The sequence below is a fragment of the Triticum dicoccoides genome, chromosome 7B (genome assembly GCF_002162155.2).
Source record: "Triticum dicoccoides isolate Atlit2015 ecotype Zavitan chromosome 7B, WEW_v2.0, whole genome shotgun sequence".
Lineage (NCBI taxonomy): Eukaryota > Viridiplantae > Streptophyta > Magnoliopsida > Poales > Poaceae > Triticum > Triticum dicoccoides.
In genome coordinates, this window is record NC_041393.1 from 687,335,767 (window position 1) to 687,349,185 (window position 13,419).

Genomic DNA, 13,419 nt, shown 5'->3' on the forward strand with positions numbered 1-13,419 from the left:
ACAAACGAGTATGAAGTATCTCTCTTATTTCAAATTGGCCGGGCCTAACTATCTCTCCTGGCATTTGTATGCAAGAAACAAAGGAAAGAAACTAATCACAAGGAAACAAAGCTGGATGGATCGACGGTAGATATCATTACGACATTATTAACTGGAACCGCATGCTGACATGCGCGCATGCATGCATTAGTTACATTACCATTGAATTCCGTGGGGGCAGGATCCTCTTCAGAGATTTGGCCTCAGAGGCAGTTAAGTCGGGCTAGGCTAGGTGGTGGACGAGGCTTGCCTAGCCTCTTCCCTAGGTGGTGGCGGAGTAGTAGTACTACTAGAACGTCCTTCGCCCTAGCGCAAGCAAGTCCACTGTTCACAGATCCATGCATACATATCGTCAGATACGCCAGTGCAGATCAACCGATGGATCCGTCATATGAACTTCATTGACCATCGATAGTGGAGTAACTTTTGTAGCCATATAGGGTAGCTAGAGGTTACTAGGGGTCATACGTCGATCTACAGTGTGCGATATACGCATAGATCCTATATTTACGCGAGTATATACATGTCGACGGTACGTACGTGTGTTACATTGATCGACCAATCAAGTGCGAGCTAGATGTATTTTAATTCTAGATACATTTTTTTTATCTATTTTAATGACAAGTATTTTCGGACGGAGGGAGTAGCTAGCTAGCCCAAGACACGCATCCGGCCGCATGATCGCATCACGTGCATGCATGGTGTACGCACGCGCGCACGCAGCCGGCCGTGGCCGTAACGCGCCAAACAGATCGAGATGCACTTACTTACGCGTACGTGTACGTGCCAACTTAGTATCGGCGCACGTACGGGACGGCCGGCACATGGGAATCGTTAGAACGTAGGTAGGTGCACGTAGCACGGATGGTTTAATACATTGGCATGATGCCATGATGGCAAGACATGTATCTACACGATCCTGAGTACAGTACGTACTTGTCATTAAGTCTCCTCAATGCATCAGTATAGGAGTTTCTCCATGCATGGCCCACTTTTTTTTTTTACTGATGTATTTGCACAGTGTGTTCGGTGAACCGTACGTGTGTTCGATCGATCGTACCGCGTCCACGTGGTAACGTTTTGTTACAGTGTGCATGGACACTTGGTCAGTACTGAGTAGTCAGTAGTGACAAATGTTTTGGGAACCTTTCACAGTTGGAGCATGTGTGTGTATCAGTGCATGCACCCATCCACGAACAACCACACGGCCTTCGGCTCATACGTACGTACTCTGGAGTGTGGAGTGAATTCTCTGAAACCATTTGGAGCCAGCCAGTGCTCAGCAGGTAGTAGGTCCAACAAACAAACAATTACCTCACGGCTAATTCATTTTGACTGTGCACCGGGCCCTTTGTTTGACACACAGGAACAAGACGCAAGACCCAGTCTTATTAAACTGATAAACAAATATATGTGGACTTAAGACGCATACGTCTGCAGAAAAATCTGGTACGCATGCAGGCACGTACTACAAGGTGGCAAATGGCAACTAGTCTGCGGCTGGCAGGCTAGGATACAAATATCTCGCCCGGATTTCCCTGGGCTAATGATGCGTACGTGTATGTATATTGATTGATAGATTGAATATATCCCCCTGCGTGCAAATTGGTTCCAGGATGTACGTACTGAGCCAGTGCAGAAGCTAGCTATATATCCGACAGGCATGCAGGATCGATGCATGCAGCAAATACAGTATCAGGGCAGAAGATCTTCGCAGTGATCTCGCAGTAATTAGGATGTCTTCACGAGTATTAATAGCGCGGGGCTGCAAAAAAATATTTACTCACCGCAGTGGTTACGGCCTTAATGGTGCATCAATCGACCTCTGCTCTTGTTTTATTGGATTCCTCATTGTTCTTGTCCTTGATCGATAATAATATATACTCACCGCAGAGGTAGTACATGACAAATTCACGGTGGTTTTTTTTTATCACATCCGATCAACGAATATGGTAAATAGGATCATGCTAGTTAAGTAGTTTCACCATCATATATCTCCGCTGGGGCTTTGGTTCGATTCCACTAATCAGAGTATATATCAAGGTGTGTGGTGTATGATCGCAGACACAAGTGAATCTCGCGGTTTCATTTTGCATGGATAGATGGCATAGTGCGCACGCCGTACGATATTGATCTGACAAACTTCATTATAATAATGCTGTTTTCTACATGAATTAATAAAGGGAGGCACCGCCGTTTCAGACCAGGCGGCGGCCCTACTAGTCATTTCATTAATGGATAAGGGTTAAGTTTAAGTTAATGTTCCTTCATAGGAAATTAAGGAGTGTTGGAGCATCTACGTCATGACTGGGCCCTGCTAAATGTCCACGTACGTGCCCGGACGCGACCCCGGACAATTTCAGACGGCCCCTTAAAAGTTTTGCCGGACAGCTGGCCACACTTCTCATATCAAATCTTCAAATGCATGCACGTCGATCATATAACATAAATTCATCATAATTCAACAATGCAACTGTTCACACACGAACACGTCACCGTGTACCTCCAACACCGAGGGTGATGCACGACAGCTCACGTCGAAGGAGACCAGGTCGGAACCGCGGTACGCAAGCAATCCGGCGGGCGCTTTTGTAGACCCGAAACCCCCACACGCCCGAAAGGGACCCCGTCAGGGCGTGCGCGGCTATGGGCTGCCCTAGGTCGAGCAGATCGCCGTAGGGCCTCGAGGTTCGCCGCCCTGCAACAAGAAGAACGAACGAAGAACGTGAAGAAGAAGAACAAAGGGAGAAGGTAAAAGATAAAAGATAAAAAGTGGTAGATGATTTGTTCGATTGTGTATTGTCCAATCGGCGTCACCTCGCATCTACTTATGATGTGGCTGGACTTCCTATACAAGAAAAAGACTTCAAATCCCATCCAAATATTTTCAAAATTAAACGAACTCGGATTTAGACAAGTCTGAGACATCAGTTTGGTTTTTGATTCTCGCGGGCCACAAACAATCTCGGATGAAGATGCGCTCAAAAGCAAATTTAACCATTTCAACGAGGCGGACAACTTTCATGTTGAACGTTTTCTGATTCGAGGCAATCTTCAGGGGCAAATGTCTGATGCGCGCGCCACTTTTGGCTCGTGATAGGGCCGCACTAAGGTGGCTCTAATTTTTACATACGATCTCGGATCGAGACGATTTGTATATCAAAATTGAACGTTTTGACGAGACGAAGATAACTCGTGTAGAAAATTGTCTCATTTGAGGCGGCCCTTGAGGTGTAATCGGTCGAACAGTGCTCTGGATGCAAAAGTCTCAGTATTTTGAACACGACTTCGGCCTTCGAGATGAGATCGGATGGCGATGGACCAAACTCCACAATGTTTATGTCGACAATACAGAACTTTTTCATGTAGATGACTTTTACATTTGGGACCATCTTAATTATGTTTTTGACCGCGCCAAAATCTTGTGTCAACAGCAACAAAGCAAAATAAATCACAATTCAACTATCTGGACATGCCAAAACTAAAAAGAAAATCACTCGCCGGGTCGTTTCCGTTGCTCCGTCCGCCATCCTAGTCGTGTCCGTTGTTGCCGCCGCCATCCTAGCCGTGTTCGTTGCTGCTCTCGCTGTCTCGTAGCAGGTTGATCTATTTTTTCCTCCCCTCAAGCCACCTTTTGCCTTCCGCATCCAAAAGGCTTGCGCCCGTCAACATTATCCTTGAACCCTCCGTGTCTCGAGTAAGTTGCAATCTCTCCTTTTCAAGCTCCATTGATCCAAAATTCCAGGCCTTCTTGAGCTCCCATTTGACACATGCCTTTTGCTTCTCTAAGTCTATCTTTTCCCACTCAATTTTCAACTTGTTGTTCACCCTCTCTCGGTACCAATCCAACCTCTCTTTTTGCGCATCCAACATGATCTTGTACCTCCCATCTTTCATATCCACCCTTGTGAAAAAATGCTCATCCATGTGATGGAAATTTTGCTTGGCGCGACGTCACAGGCGGCCCTCCCCTTCTCCCCCTTGTTTCCAGTCACTGTCCAGTTATTCATTGCCACAGTGGCTCGTCCATTCTCCCCAAAAATTTCTTCCTCTTTGTCATCTAATCGAATGGATTGATGGGAGGCTTGAGCCATCACTTTTCTTCAACCTCTTGTTGCCGGATGACCCACAAGTATAGGGGATCACAACAGTCTTCGAGGGTAATATTTCACCCAAATTTATTGATTTGACACAAGGGAGCCAAAGAATATTTATAAGCCTTAGCAGTTGAGTTGTCAATTCAACCACACCTAGGAAGTTCTTTCTCTGCAACAAAGTCTTTAGTATCACAATATGATAGTTTTGATAGTAGCGGTAACAACAGCAATAGTAACAGTAAGAGTGACAGTAGCAGTTTTGTAGTAATTGGAACATTAGCAACAATAGTAGTAGTAACTTCGCAAAGACAATATGAGCAAAGCGCATGCATTAGATTAGCTATGAATATTTGTATGGATGGCATTCACCATATTACAGTCATAACCTAGAGCAATACACAATACCTTCAATTTATCAATTCAATGTTGCATGTATTCTGTATATACTCATACGTGCTTATAATAAGAACTTGCATGACATCTTTATCCTACCCTCACGTGGCAGCAGGGTCCTTAAGGAATTGTAAGGATAATGAAGGCCTCCTTTTAATAGAGAACTGGCTCAAATCATAAAAAGTTAGTGAATCATAACATAGTCATAGCAACATCAATCTCAGAATATAGTGGATACTAGGGATCAAGCTCTAACAAATTGACTCAATTACATGATAAATCTCATCCATCTCCATCACCGTCCAGCAAGCCTACAAAGTAGTTACTCACTCCCATTGCTGAGCATCATGGAATTTTTGATGGAGAAGTGTTATTAATGACGATGACGACGAATCCCCCTCTCTTGGGCTGCTACTTCTTGAGCTTGTGTTGGTTTTTCCCTTGAAGAGGAAAGGGTGATGCAACAAAGTAGAGATAAGTATTTCCCTCACTTAAGAACCAAGGTATCAATCCAGTATGAGGAACACACAAGTCTCCAAAAGTTGTACCTACACGAACAAACAAATACTGGCACCCAACGTGATAAAGGGGTTGTCAATCCCTTCACGGTTACTTGCAAGGATGGGATCTGATAGTGAAAGATATAAAAGATAAGTAAAAGTGCAAAATAAAATAAAAGTAAATAAATTGCAACAAGGTATTTTTTGGGTTTTTGATTTTGTAGATCTCGAAATAATATGATAAAAGATAGACCCGGGGGCCATAGTTTTCACTAGAGGCTTCTCTCTTAAAAGAAAGCATACGGTGGGTAAACAAATTACTGTTGAGCAATTGATGGAAAAGCTCATAGGCAACGACCATGTATATAGGCATGACGTCCGAGACAAGTAAACCGACTCTTGCCTGCATCTACTACTATTACTCCACACATCGACCGCTATCCAGCATGCATCTTTCTGTGGCAACAATACAAATACGTGTCATGTCCCTTTCTGTCACTGGGATTGAGCACTGGAAGATTGAACCCATTACAAAGTACCTATCCCATTGCAAGAAAAATCAATCTAGTTGGCCAAACCAAATCAATAGATCGGTGAGAAATAGAAAGCTATATAAATCATGCATAAAAGAGTTCATAGAAGACTCAAATAATATTCATAGATACTCTGATCATAAACCCACAATTCATCGGATCTCGACAAATGCACCGCAAAAGAAGATTACAACGAAGAGACCTCCAAGAACATCGAGGAGAACATTGTACTGAAGATCAAAGAGAGAGAAGAAGCCATCTAGCTACTAGCTATGGACCCATAGATCTGTGGTAAACTACTCACACATCATCGAAAGGGCAGAAAGGTTGATGTAGAAGCCCTCCGTGGTCGAATCCCCCTCCAGCAGAGTACCGAAAAAGGTCCCTAGATGGGATCTCATGAAGACAGAAACTTGCGGCAGCGGAAAAGTAATTTTGGTGTGCTCTCTGGTCTTCGGGGAATATTTGGGTATTTATAGAAGAAGAATTAGGGTTAGAGGAGCCACAGGGGGCCACAAGCTTGGAGGGCGCGCCCCCTGAGATTGTGGCCACATCGTGGCCCTTCTAGCCTCCTCCCGATGCTTCTAGGGTGTCTTGTGGTCCAAGAAATCTCGTCAAAAAGTTTCGTTCCATTTGGACTCCGTTTGGTATTGATTTTCTGTAAAAGCAAACACAAGGGAAAAACAACAACTTACACTGGGCACTAGGCTAATAAGTTAGTTCCAAAAAGTGATATAAAATAGCATAATAATGCATATAAAACATCCAAGATTGATAATATAATAGCATGGAACAATCAAAAAGCATAGATGCATTGGAGACGTATCAAGCATCCCCAAGCTTAATTCCTGCTCGTCCTCGAGTAGGTAAATGATAAAAAAAGAATTTTTGATGTGGAATTCTACCTAAAATGGTTATCATGTAATCTTTCTTTATGTGGCATGAATATTCCGATCCATAAGATTCAAAACAAAAGTTTAATATTGGCACAAAAACAATAATACTTCAAGCATACTAAAAAGCAATCATGTCTTTTAAAAATATCATTGCTAAAGAAGGTTATTCCTACAAAATCATATAGTCTTGGTATGCTCCCTCTTCTTAACACAAAGTATAAATCATGTACTACCCTGGTGATAGCCAAGCAATTGGTTCATACTTTTTAACGCGGTTCAGCCTTTTCAACTCTCACAGAATACATGAGCGTGAGTCATAGATATAGCACTTTAGGTGGAATAGAAGGTGGTAGTAGACAAAAAAGAAGGGAGAAATTCTCACGTCAACCAGGCAAATTGATGGGCTATGGAGATGCCCATCAATCGATATCAAATGTGAGTTAGTTGGGATTGCCATCTAACGGATGCACTAGACCTATAAGTGTTTTAAAGCTAAAAAGAAAACTAAGTGGGTGTGCATCCAACTTTCTTGCTCATGAAGACCTTGGGCATTTGAGGAAGCCCATCATTCGAATATACAAGCCAAGTTCTATAATGAAAACTTACCACTAGTAATATATGAAAGTGAAAAAATAAGGGACGCTCTATCATGAAGAACATGGTGCTACTTTTAAGCACAAGTGTGGAAAAGGATAGTAACATTGTCCCTTCTCTCTTTTTCTCTCATTTTTTTCCTTTTCTCTTTTTTATTTTGTTTTGTTGGGCACTTTGGCCTCTTTTTTCTTGGGCTCATTTGGCCTCTTTTTTTTATTCCTCACATGGTACAATGCTCTAATATTGATGATCATCACACATACTTACAACTCAAGAATTACAACTCAATGTTACAACTCAAAATAACGGAACGGTGGAAGTTGCATGGCAATATATCTCGGAATGGCTATGGAAATGCCATAATAGGTAGGTATGGTGGCTTTTTTGAGGAAAGGTATAAAGTGGTTTAATGTACTGGCGAAAGTTGTGCGGTATTAGAGTGGCCAACAAAGGTGGAAGCACTATTAGAAAAAGGGTCAAATGTGAAGCACATTAGTGCCGGTTTGATTTTGAGCCGGCACTAATGTGTCCATTAGTGGTGGTTCCAACGGCTAGCTGGCCACTCTCACTAGTACCGGTTCGTGGCAAACCTTTAGCACCGGTTCGTGCCACGAACCGGTACTAAAGAGAGTGGTGGCAGGATGTTGTCAGGCTGGGGGCCCTCCAGCACCTTTAGTACCGGTTCGTGGCACGAACCGGTACTAAAGGTCATCGTACATAAACCCTTCGTCCACCTGAGCTTGCTCTGTTCTTCCCCTTTCCCCTCTCCTCCTCTGTTCTTCCCCTCTCTTCCTCGAGCTCATCACACATTTTGCCCAAAATTTGTCAAGATTTGAGGCCCCCCATCCATTCAAATGATCACAAAGGTTAGAAACTTTGTCCTTTCATCTCTCATTGCTAGATTAGCTCTTGTAATGCTTTGTATAGAGATTAATTTGTGAGTTTAGTAATTTCGGAGGAATTATATGTGCTAGTATTTGATTTATATGCAATTTGAGGTCAAAAATAACACTTAGTTTGCATATGTAGGTGTGGTTTACTTAGTGCCTTCTAAATCTCCGTCGTAACCACCGTCGATCGCCCGCACCTTCCCTTCGCCGGCACCACCTTGTGGTGAGGCTCTTGTTCATGAATGTTTTACATTACCAAATTGATGTTTGTGTGATTTGGATATATAGTTACTCGTATAATTATCTTACCCGTACGATGTTTGTTATACATAGTGCCATGGTTTTGATATCCGTCCCCGTCGGCCCTCGTCCTTGTTATGATTCGGATGTGGTATATTCTCTTTTAAAACTAGTTGTTGCATTTCGTGTTTATGACAAATTATGCCCATCAAGTTGACATAGATATTTTTATCTAGGAGGTATGTGAACCGGAAATTGTCGAGAGGTTAAATTTAGTTGAAAGAGAAAACGAGTATTTGAAAGAAAAATTGAAAAGAATTGAGTGGGAGAAGATGGAATTGGAGTTGCATGTTGTCGATGTCGTCGATGATCACAAGATCAAGATGGAGAAAATGCGGTTGAAGATTAGAAAGATTAGAAAATATGCCATTGATAGTGTGGCTTGGTATCATTATTCTGTTGGATCAATTGTTACCTTAGTTGCGATCTTGATCGCATTTGTTGTTGCATTTAAATTCTTTAGCTAGAGAGTTATTTGTATGTTGCATTTAATTAAGTGTTGTATATGAACTTTATGTATGAACTTGTATTTGGTCTATTCGGTGTTGTGTAATGAAGATGAGCCGATAATGGATGTATGATGACCGATGCTCCCCCGAGTTCATTAATGGCGTGCATACTTCTCTGCTTACCGCTGAGGCAAACAAGAGGGCGAATGGTTTTATGCCTTGTCGATGTGCTGGCTGTGAGAATGGTCACAATTACTCTACGTCAAGAACCATTCACGTCCACCTATTTGAGTCCAGTTTCATGCCCCACTACAATGTTTGGACCAAGCATGGAGAAAGAGGGGTTATGATGGAAGACAATGAAGAAGAAGAGGACGACGACAACTATCCTAGCCATGGGTTCCCTCAGTACGATGATACAACAATGGGGGAAGGAGCTGAGCCGACAACGCGGGCAGAAGCTGAAGAAGAGGCATCAGATGAGCCCGCTGATGATCTAGGTCGGGCCATTGCCGATGCAAAGAGAAACTGCGCAAGAGATTTGGAGAAGAAGAAGTTGCAGTGCATGTTAGAGGATCACAAGAAATTGTTGTACCCAAATTGCGAAGTTGACAAAAAAAAGTTGGGCACCACACTGGAATTGCTGCAATGGAAGGCAGAGAATGGTTTATCTGACAAGGGATTTGGAAAGTTGCTGGTAATGATAAAGAATATGCTTCTAAAGGACAACAAATTGCCCGAGAGTACGTATGAAGCAAAGAAGGCTATCTGCCCTCTAGGGTTAGAGGTGCAGAAGATACATGCATGCCCTAATGACTGCATCCTCTACCGTGGTGAGTATGAGGATTTGAACGCTTGCTCGGTATGCGTTGCATTGCGTTATAAGATCAGTCGCGATGACCCTGGTGATGTCGAGGGCGAGCGCCCCAGGAAGAAGATTCTTGCCAAGGTGATGTGGTATGCTCCTATAATACCACAGTTGAATTGTTTGTTCCAAAACAAAGAGCATGTGAAGGTGATGCGGTGGCACGGAGAAGACCGTAAGAAAGACGGAAAGTTGAGAGTACCCGTTGACGGTTCGCAGTGGAGAAAAATCGAGAGAAAGTACAGGGAGGAGTTTGCAGGTGAACCAAGGAATGTATGGTTTGGTCTAAGCACAGATGGCATTAATCCTTTTGGGGAGCAGAGCAGCAACCATAGCACCTGGCCTCTGACTCTATGTTTGTATAACCTTCCTCCTTTGTTGTGCATGAAGCGGAATTTCATTATGATGCCAGTGCTCATCCAAGGCCCTAAGCAACCCGGCAATGACATTGATGTGTACCTAAGGCCATAATTGAAGAACTATTACAGCCGTTGAATGGAACATGTGTACGTGCGTGGGATGAGCACGGACAGGAAGAATTTGACCTAAAGGCGTTGCTGTTCGTGACCATCAATGATTGGCCTGCTCTCAGTAAACTTTCAGGACAAACAAACAAGGGATACCGCGGATGCACGCACTATTTGGATGATACCGACAGTATATATTTGGATAGTTGTAGGAAGATTGTGTACCTGGGACATCGTCAATTTCTTTAAAGCAGGCATCCCGTAAGAAAGAAAGGCAAGCATTTCAAAGGTGAGGCAGATCACCGGACGAAGCCTCGCCACCGTACTGTTGCTGATGTACATGATATGGTCAAGGATTTGAAGGTAATCTTTGAAAAGGGTCCTGGCGAACAACCTATTCCGAAGGACGCTGACGGACGCACACCCATGTGGAAGAAGAAATCTATATTTTGGGACCTGCCATATTGGAAAGACCTAGAGGTCCGCTCCGCAATCAACGTGATGCACGTGACAAAGAATCTTTGCGTGACCCTGCTTGGCTTCTTAGGTGTGTATGGGAAGACAAAAGATACACCAGAGGCACGGGAGGACCAGCAACGTATGCACGGAAAAGGCGGCATACATCAGTGTCAGGCCAGCTATGCTCTTACCAAAGAAGAGAAGGAAATCTTCTTTGAATGCCTGCTCAGCATGAAGGTCCCGTCTGGCTTCTCGTCGAATATAAAGGGAATAATAAATATGGTAGAGAAAAAGTTCCAGAACCTAAAGTCTCATGACTTCCACGTGATTATGACGCAACTGCTTCCGGTTGCATTGAGGTGGCTTGTACCGGAAAACGTTCGATTAGCCATTGTGAAGCTATGTGCATTCCTTAAAGCAATCTCTGAGAAGGTAATCGATCCAGAAATCATACCAAGGTTACAGAATGATTTGGTGCAATGTCTTGTCAGTTTCAAGTTGGTGTTCCCACCATCCTTCTTCAACATCATGACGCACGTCCTAGTTCACCTTTGCGAAGAGATTAACGTTTTGGGGTCCTGTATTTCTACACAATATGTTCCCCTTTGAGAGGTTCATGGGAGTGTTGAAGAAATATGTTCATAACCGTGCTAGGCCAGAAGGAAGCATCTCGAAGGGCCATGAAAATGAGGAGGTCATTGAGTTTTGTATTGACTTTATTCCCGACCTTAAGCCGATTGGTGTTCCTGAATCGCGGCATAAGGGCAGACTGGATGGAAAATGCACACTAGGAGGGGATCATATAATATGTATGGACGAGCATTCTCTCACTGAAGCACACTACACAATTCTATAGAATTCTACCTTGGTGGCTCCGTATATGGAGGAACACAAGAATTTTCTACACTCCAAACACCCGGAGAAGTCTGACGACTGGATTACACGTGAACAAACGAGGACTTCCGCCGGTTGGTTGCAGAAACGTGCCATGCATGATGGCGATATTGAAGATGACCTGTACTCACTATCCCAGTTACCATCTTCGAATATAATGACTTTCAAAGGGCACCGGATAAATGGGAATACACTTTACACGATTGCCCAAGATAAGAAAAGCACCAACCAAAACAGTGGTGTCCGCTTTCATGCAACAACCAACATGGGAAAGGAAACATATTATGGTTACATAGAGGACATATGGGAACTTAACTATGGAGGTGGTTTGAAGGTCCCTTTGTTTCGGTGCAAATGGGTCAATATGACACGAGGCGGGGTAACAGAAGACCCGTAGTACGGAATGACAAGAGTGGATCTCAACAATCTTGCGTATGCAGATGAACCATTCGTCCTAGCCAATGATGTGGCATAGGTTTTTTATGTGAAAGACATGTCTACCAGGCCAAGAAAAAGAAAAGATAAGGAAGCGAATGGATCATACGACGAGCCAAAGCGCCACATAGTTCTTTCAGGGAAAATAAACATCGTGGGAGTGGATGACAAGACAGACATGTCAGAACATTATGAAAAGTTTGATGAAATTGCTCCATTCACAATGAATATTGACCCGAGCATCCAGTTAAATGATGAAGATTTTCCATGGGTACGGCGCAAAGGGACACACGCGAAGAAAAACTTTCACACCCAAAGATCTGGGATGTGATCGGCTTCACTATCATCACTTTTTTCTGTGTTTCACACCCAGGAGGGAATCTCTATAATAGTTAGGGTAGTTATATGTTTTAGCATTTGAAACACGAAGAAATTTTATGTGCAAACAAATTCTTTCATGCATTTACCGATTTTTTCAGCTAAATGACCTTGAATTGAAAAGCATTTCAAATGAACTCAGAAAAGGTTGAAAGTTGGCATGGTATCATAATTTCACCCACATAGCATGTGCAAAAAAGTAGAGAGGGTTACGGCAAAAACTGGATGCACTTCATGTACAAAATGGACAATCTCTTACAAAGTATCAGGGTTTCGGACAAAACTCATCTGTTACAAAGGAATTTCATTTTTTAAATATCCTAAGCATTACCAAATTGAATATAATGATAAAACTAGCTAATATTAAACATAAGAAAAAAGAATCACTGAAAAATCTATTTTCAAAGTTAAGTTATTCACAAACTATTGATTCACACAAATTTCAAATAATTCAAAATTTAAACTATTCAAATTTGAAAACTACCGGCACTGACAGAAAGTTTGTAATTTTTTGTACCTAAAGCAAAAATATTCACAAAGAAACTCTAAACATAGCAAAAAACAACTCAAAAATAAATAAAACAAAAATAAATAAAGCAAAAAAATTAAAGCAAAAAAATTAAAGCAAAAAAATCCAGAAAATAAAAAAGCCCACCTACTAGGCCAGAGCGGCCTGCATACGACTAGAAACACATTGTTTTGTTGGGCCAGGATGCAGGCCCGCAAAGGCCCAGTAGGCCCACAGGGCAGCAGAGAATAGGTAGGCACAGTAGGCCTGCTTTGGAGAGGAGCTCGAGAGAGCTACCACACTGGGGCTTATAAACCAGTGCGGACGCCCCTCTGCTAGCGAGGTGGGACTAAACTTGCCGCACCGCACCTACGCTAGCGCACCCCCTTTAGTACCGGGTGGTGGCTGCAACCAGTACTAAAGAGGGGGTCTTTAGTACCGGTTGGTGCCACGACCTGGTACTAAAGGGGGGGCGATCCCGCCGCTTGGCCTGGCCAAAACAGACCTTTATTACCGGTTGGTGGCTCCAACCGGTACTAAAGGTTCATCCTATATATACAACACTTGAAAAGAATTCAGTTTCCCTCTGTTTCTTCCTCTCCGCCGACGACACGCCGCCGGCCCCGATCGACGCCGTCGTCGCACCCGACGCGTCGCCGCCCCGGCCGTCCCCGCCCCTCGTCCCCGCCCCTCGTCCCCGCCCCCATCGCCGTCGCCGCCCC